The following is a 7371-nucleotide window of genomic DNA, read 5'->3' on the forward strand; positions in this document are numbered from 1 at the left end:
ATTGCCTTCTCCATTTTTTCCTCATCAGTATTTCTAGAAGTTTTAAACTTTATATTCTTTAAAGATCCAGATTTTGCTTTCATCTGTTATTTCTGTTATTTTTATTTTTTAAATATCCATTTTAATCATCATTATTTCTTTATTCTTTAATTTTGCATTTATTTGCTCATACAAACTAGATTTCAGCTCAGGTGTTGTCTTCCATCTCTTGCTCTTGTCATCCATGAATGATATATTGAGGATTCTGAGCTTGTATTAGAACTTGGATGGAGAAGAAATGTTGTCAATGATTAATGGTGGTTTTCCTGGAGTAGGAGAGTGACATGGTGTGTTAGGTTTTCCATGTCTATGAAAAGTTGTTGACAAATATGGTCCCAATTTCAGTCTATTAAAATATGGATAAAACTTTGGGACTGGGGTGGTGGCTCAGTGGTAGAGCACTAGCATGTGTGAGGCACTGGGTTCGATCCTCAGCATCACATAAAAGATTAATAAATAAAAATTTGGTTTCCCATCTACAAAATGGAGTTGGTCATAGTACTTATAGGGTAATTGTGAGGACTAAGTGGGATAACAAACATAAAGCATTGTTACTTTGTCTTGCATATTGTAAATGCTCAAAAAATGTTAGTGGTTATTATTATGCTACATGCACTATGATGTATTCATATATGTACATAGAAAAATTACTTGGAATTCATTCCACTGTCTTTCCTTTCCTATCCACCATCTATTCCCTTCATTCCCCTTTATCAGATCTACTGAATATCTCTTCTCCTGGCTCTTCTGCCTTATTATGGGATAGCATCCACATATCAGTGAAAACATTTGACCTTTGGCTTTTGGGGACTGGCTTACTTTACTTAGCATGTTAGTCTTCCATCTGTCCTTTTACTGGCAAATGTCATAAAGTCATTCTTCCTAATGGCTGAATAATATTCCATTGTATATATACCACATTTTCTTTATCCATTCATTTGTTGAAGTGCACTTAGTTTGGTTTCATAGCTTAGCTATCCTGAATTGAGCTGGTATGAACATTGATGTGGCTGCATCACTGTAGTATGCTGAATTTAAATCCTTTGGATATATACCAAGGAGTAAGATAGTTGAGTCAAATGGTCGGTTATAATCCTAGTTTTTTTTTTTTTTTGAGGAATCACCATACTGCTTTCCAGAATGGTTGCACCAATTTGCAGTCCCACCAGCAAAGTATGAGTGTACCTTTTACTCACTTCCTCATCAATATTTATTGTTACTTATATTATTTAAAAAATGTTTTTTAGTTGTAGATGGACACAATACATTTTATCTGTTTATTTTTATGTAGTGCTGGGGGTCAAACCCAGTGCCACACACATGTTAGGCAAGCACTCTACCACTGAGCCACAACCCCAGCCCCATTACTTATATTCTTGATAATTTCTATTCTGACTGGAGTGAGATGAAACTCAGTGTAGTTTTAATTTGCATTTCTCTAATTGCTAGAGATGTTCTTAAGAAGAGCTAGTTTTATACATTTTTTAAATTAATTTCTATATATATATATATATATATATATATATATATATATATATATATATATTGTAGATGGACACAATAAACAAGAAACTCAAAAATTATTCAAGACAGGAAAATAAAACAACAGAAACCCAAATGCAAAACACAAAAACCCCAAACCCGAACATATAGGAGAAACCACTGATTTCACCAAGGAGCTTCTATGTGTGCTCAAACTTTATAGTTATCTTCCCTAGTGCAAGCAGCATAAGAATAACCACTAACATTTTTGAGCATTTACCATATGCCAGACAAAGTACTAATGCTTTATGTTTGTTATCCCACTTAGTCCTCACAATTACCCCATAAGTACTATGACCAACTCCATTTTGTAGATGGGAAATCAAATTCCAAAGATTAAATAATTTATGGAAGTAAACATGATGTATAAGCACTAGGATTTTCATCTGGACTTCTCAGATAAAATAAGGATACACGTATTTTGATATACATACTAGAAGTTCTAATAATAATAATTTTTAGTAGGCATATGAAAAGATACATGTATAAATGAAGTAAACACTGTTTAATAAAAAACAAATGTATCAATATTTTGCTTGAAATACAGAAAGTCCTAATTTTTTCAGCTCTAGAAAAACAGCTAAAGAAGTAACTTGCCACAAAAAATGTTAATTTTCTTCCAAGGAGTCATTTTTATGGAATTCAAGATGAATAATTGATAGTCTGATTATATTTTTCGAAGCATCCAACTAAAACTGATCAGTATGATATTTCCAAATTCATCCCTTTCCAATTTTTGATAAATGGGTATTAAGTGTGATTTTTCCAATTTTAGAATTATATTACTAGATTTCTATTTGAATTCTTGCAGATGATAACTTTTAGCCACAAAACATCAGTGAATTCCTGAAGTGTTCTTTTATTTGTATGGAATCAAAATCTTGTAAGGAACTCTGTACAACAACACCTTCCTTGAAACATGCCATGGCCTTGAAAGTTAAAAGTTCTTTCATACCTTGGCTACTGTGAATAATGCTGTACTATGAAAACACAGATGTCTCCTTGACATGTGGATTCTATTTCCTTTGGATATATTCCCAGTAGTGGGACAGCTGGATCATATGTATTTTGTACTTTTAATTTTCTGAGTAACTGTCATACTATTTTCCATAAGGGCTGTATTAACTTTCCCACCAACTGCGTGCCCAGGTTCTATCTTTTGTCTTTTTGATAGGAGTCTTTCTCATAACTATGAAGTAATATCTCACCGTGGTCTTAATTTTCATTTTCGCTGAGAAGAGCTCTATAGCCTGGTGAACATCCACCATTTTCCTAAAATAAAAATAAAGTAGCCTCTAGGACTACCAGCCTTATGTCTTTCATAAATCAAAGTTTTATTTTAAAATGGCAGGAGGAAACTCTGGGCTAGGAATATGACTATCTATGTCTGACACTTTATGTCAGTAGAGAGGTTTTTTTGTTTTTGTTTTTAAAGAGAGAGATTTTTTTTTAATATTTATTTTTCAGTTTTTGGTGGACACAACCTCTTTATTTTATTTTTATGTGGTGCTCAGGATCGAACCTAGCGCCCCGTGCATGCCAGGTGAGTGAGCTAGTTGTCAAATTGAACATTTTAGTGTGCCTTGTCCTGTTGCATCAACCAATCTGCTTCACCAAGGATTGAACTTGAAAGAGAGCAGAGGATCTGGTGTGATTCTGCTAGCAGGAGGCGGTCGTCCCCGCCCCCCCCCCCCCCCCCCCTCCAGGTTGGCTTTGAACTCTCATCCTTTTGCCTTGCCCTTCCAAGTTGCTGGGATTACAGGCATGAGCCACCATGTCCAGCAGGAGGCAGTCTTTGTTGTGAAACTTCCAGCTGAGGATGTGTGCTCTGGCTCTTCACACCAGGAGGCATCATGGTATTTTTTGGTAAAAGGGCAGATAGCAAATATTTCAGACATTATGGGCCATGTGGTTTACATCAGAATGATTAAACATGATTGTGTTCTAATATAACTTTATTTACAAAACAGTAGTCCAGGTATGAACTACAGGCCATAGTTTGCCAACTCCTACTTCATATATTCACTCAGGTCAAAATCTACCACTTCCTCTACTCAGGGTTAAGATTGTACAGGTAGAAATCCCGTCGGAGCTACATTTTCCAGACAGGATTACGCTTTCCTATGGTACCAAACAAATGACCACCAATCTTCTTTGTGGGATCTGAAAAAGATCTTGAAATATCAAACAATGGATGAAAATATTTACTTTTCCTTCCTTTCATTCTTTTTTCTCTCTTTCACCAATAGATCTGTCTTCCTCTCCCTTCTTTCTCCTCTTTCTTTCCTTCTTTTTTCTTTGTTTCTTTCTTATAGGGATCATTCCAGGGCCTTCCGCATGCCAGGCAAATGCTCCATCACTGAGCTACAACCCCGCCTGCTGAGGGCCATTGCTAAGTAAGAATGACGCATGGCATGACCCAGGTCATTTGCAGTGTCATTGCATGTAAGGTGACCTTGCTCAAGGACCAGGGCAGATCGGGTTTAGGTTGGATCAGGTTTAGGGCGTTCCAGATTTAGGACAATCCGGGTTTAGGGCGGTTCCAGGTTTAAGGTGTACCCTGCTGGGAATAGGGTGTATCCTGCTGCCTCAGGCGCGCCTGCTCCTTGAGTTCCCGTTGAGTTCTCCTTGAGTTCCCTGGGATTGAGAGAGTATTTGGGATTTCGCCCAGAACGTGAATTGGGCCGAGAACGTGAATTCCCCCACTGCGGCACCCGCCCATCAGTAACTTTTTGAATCCCAAGTGTGTGTTAGGTGCCAGCGATGTAATGGTGCATGAGACTGAGCTTTCTGACTTGGAGACATTTTCAGTCAGTAAGGGAAGCAGAGAAATAAAGCATTTCAATATTTCATTTTGGGCACTGCAATAAAAGTATGAAAAAAGAATAGGATGGGAACAAACTGCCTCAGCTTTGAGAGATGGTAAAAGTTTCAAATTAGATGTAATAGCCAAGCTTAGACCTGAAAGATAACTATTATCTAGGTCAATAATCATGCATAGGGAGTCTGGAGAGAGTCCCAACAAGCAGAGCTTCACAATACTTCTGGGGCATGAGAAAACACATAGGTACCCTTGAATTGAAATAATACTAGAGCACAGAATAAATAAAGATGGGATTGACAAAGGATGAAGCTGGAAAGTTAGGCAGGAACCAGACACAAAAGACCTTTTTGGCACCCACCCTAGTTCAAGTCACTTTCAAGTTCAAGTTCAAGGCAGTCTCACCAGGACAACTCAAATGGCCTCCTAGTTTGTTTCCTCATCTGGAATGTTGCTCCTCTTCAATCTGTTCACTATAACCCTGCCAGATCATATTTGTCTCCTACTTCAACCTCTCTAATTTAATGTTTTCAGGATTATTTATACCCACCATTGGACCCCAAAGGCCTATCATGATCTAGGCCTAAAATTACATTTCCAGCCTCATCTTTGGTCAACTTCATCTCTATGCTGGTTATTCTTTCAGTTAGGTCTTTTAAAATGTCTTTCAAGAGTGTTTTATGATCTCTTTTTAAGAAAGATGGAGGGATGAGAATCACATGAAAATCGAAGAGGAAACGTACCAGGGGTAGTAGGAAGGAGAGGAGGAAGGGCTGGCAAGTGATATTGCCAAATTATATTGTTATATTTTATGCATTTAAAATATGTTACAACAAATCCCATCATTAGTACAACTATAATGCAACAATAAAAACGTGGAAAGAGAAAATGAAGAAAAACAAAATCTATTTTTAGGCTTATTCCTATTTTCTTTAGATACCCAATAACCTTTGTTGCTATTGAATGTGATGTCTTTTCATCACATTTTCTAATTCTTTGTCATTGGTGTGTAGAAATGCAGTCGATTTTTTTTTTTTTTTTTTTTTTTTGTATCAGGAGTTGAACCCAAAGGTGCTTAACTCCTGAGCCACATCCCCAGCCCTGTTTTTATATTTTATTTAGAAACAGGGTTTCGTTTAGTTGCTTAGTGCCTCACTAAGTTGCTGAGGTTGGCTTTGAACTTGTGATCCTCCTGCTTGAGCCTCTGGAATTATAGACATGTGCTACCATCCATGCCTGAAAGTTTTGCATGTTCATCATGTATCTACTGCTGCTGCTGAACTCTTACTAATTTTCATTGCCTACAATGTCTACATTAGTTTGTCTACACATGTTTTAGGGTTTTCTATGTGGATAACTCAGATATTGGTTTTGCTTTTGCTTTCTTTTCTTCCATTCATACCTTTTCTTGTACTCTTGAGCTCTCTAGCACTTCTAGCACCTTTCAATGAATGAGAGTTCCTGTGGCTCCACCTCCTTACCTGCACTTGGCATTGTCAGCCTTCTCAGTATTTGGTATTCTAACAGGTATGTAGTGGTTACTTGGTTCTTTTATATTTCTTCTTTCTGCTTTCATTAGATTTATTCTGTAAATATTCCCTAGCTTAATATGGAAGATTAATTTATTCACTTATTTTTTAGAAAACCATGGACATTAAAATCATATACAGTTTCCTCATATTTCTTGGATACATTCCATGAATTTTGAGACATTCTATTTCCCTCATTATTTGGCTCTGAATGTTTTCTAATCTGTTAAATAATTTTCATCTATAAATTTTTATAACTGTTTACATATCCAAATACATGTGCTTGTTAAAGAAACATTTTGTTACTGATCTTTATCCAAGTTTGTTGAATTCTTATTGAAACTGGTTAATGGACACATGCCTAGCCGATTACATTAAACTTTCTAGGTGTATTTTAAAATGTCCATAATTTAGCCAGGCATGGTGGCACATACATATAAGCTCAGTGACTTGGGAGGCTGAGACAAGGGAATTGCAAGTTTGAGGCCAATCTCAATAACTTAGCAAGGGCCTAATTAGCTTAGCAAAACCATGTCTCAAAATAAACAATAAAAAGGACTGGGGATGTGGTTCAGTGGTTAAACACCCCTGAGTTCAATCCCCAGTACATAAATTTTAAAAAAATAAGATGTCTATAATTTAATTATTGGTATAGTGTTTATGAATTTAATCAGTTCAAATTATTAGTTCCATTGTTTAATATATATGCTTACTGGAGATTATCTTCTTGATCCATAAATTACTGAGAGAAATATGTTAAATTGCAGAATTATTTATATTCCTAGTTTATGTTTTGCTTGAATTTTTTTCTTTTTTTGGATACTGGGGGATACTCAACCCCTGAACCACATCCCCAGCCCTATTTTGTATTTTATTTAGAGACAAGGTCTCACTGAGTTGCTTAGCACCTCGCTGTTGCTGAGGCTGGCTTTGAACTCGAGTTCCTTCTGTCTCAGCCCACTTACAGGCCTGCACCACCATACCAGTTTATTTGACATATTTTAAAGATATGACATTAGGTATATTTAACTTTGTAATTATGTAATCATTGATTTTTTTTCAGTAATATGCAAATGTTATGTCAGATAAGTAAGGTGTGGCCCTATTCTAAATGCCTGATAGAAGAAAATCAAATCCCCTGGGGAGAAGATGGCAATGAGCAGATTATCTCTGGTATTACACACACAGCTTTTAGTTTTCATATATAAATGTCTGAGACCAGCCACATAACAAAAATAAGAAATCAGATCAACAAAATCAGATCAGCAAAAACATAGTTATTAGAAACAGCTATGAGTGAACTTTTGAAGCTTCATATATAAACTTTAAAATAATTGTGATTAACATGTTCAAGAAAACAGGTGCCCAGATGTAGAGTTCCACAAGAAACTATTTTTTTTTTTTTTTTTTTTAGCAGTTGGCTCTCTTATCCTACCCAGC

This window comes from Marmota flaviventris, chromosome 1 (genome assembly GCF_047511675.1).
Source record: "Marmota flaviventris isolate mMarFla1 chromosome 1, mMarFla1.hap1, whole genome shotgun sequence".
Taxonomy (NCBI): Eukaryota; Metazoa; Chordata; class Mammalia; order Rodentia; family Sciuridae; genus Marmota; species Marmota flaviventris.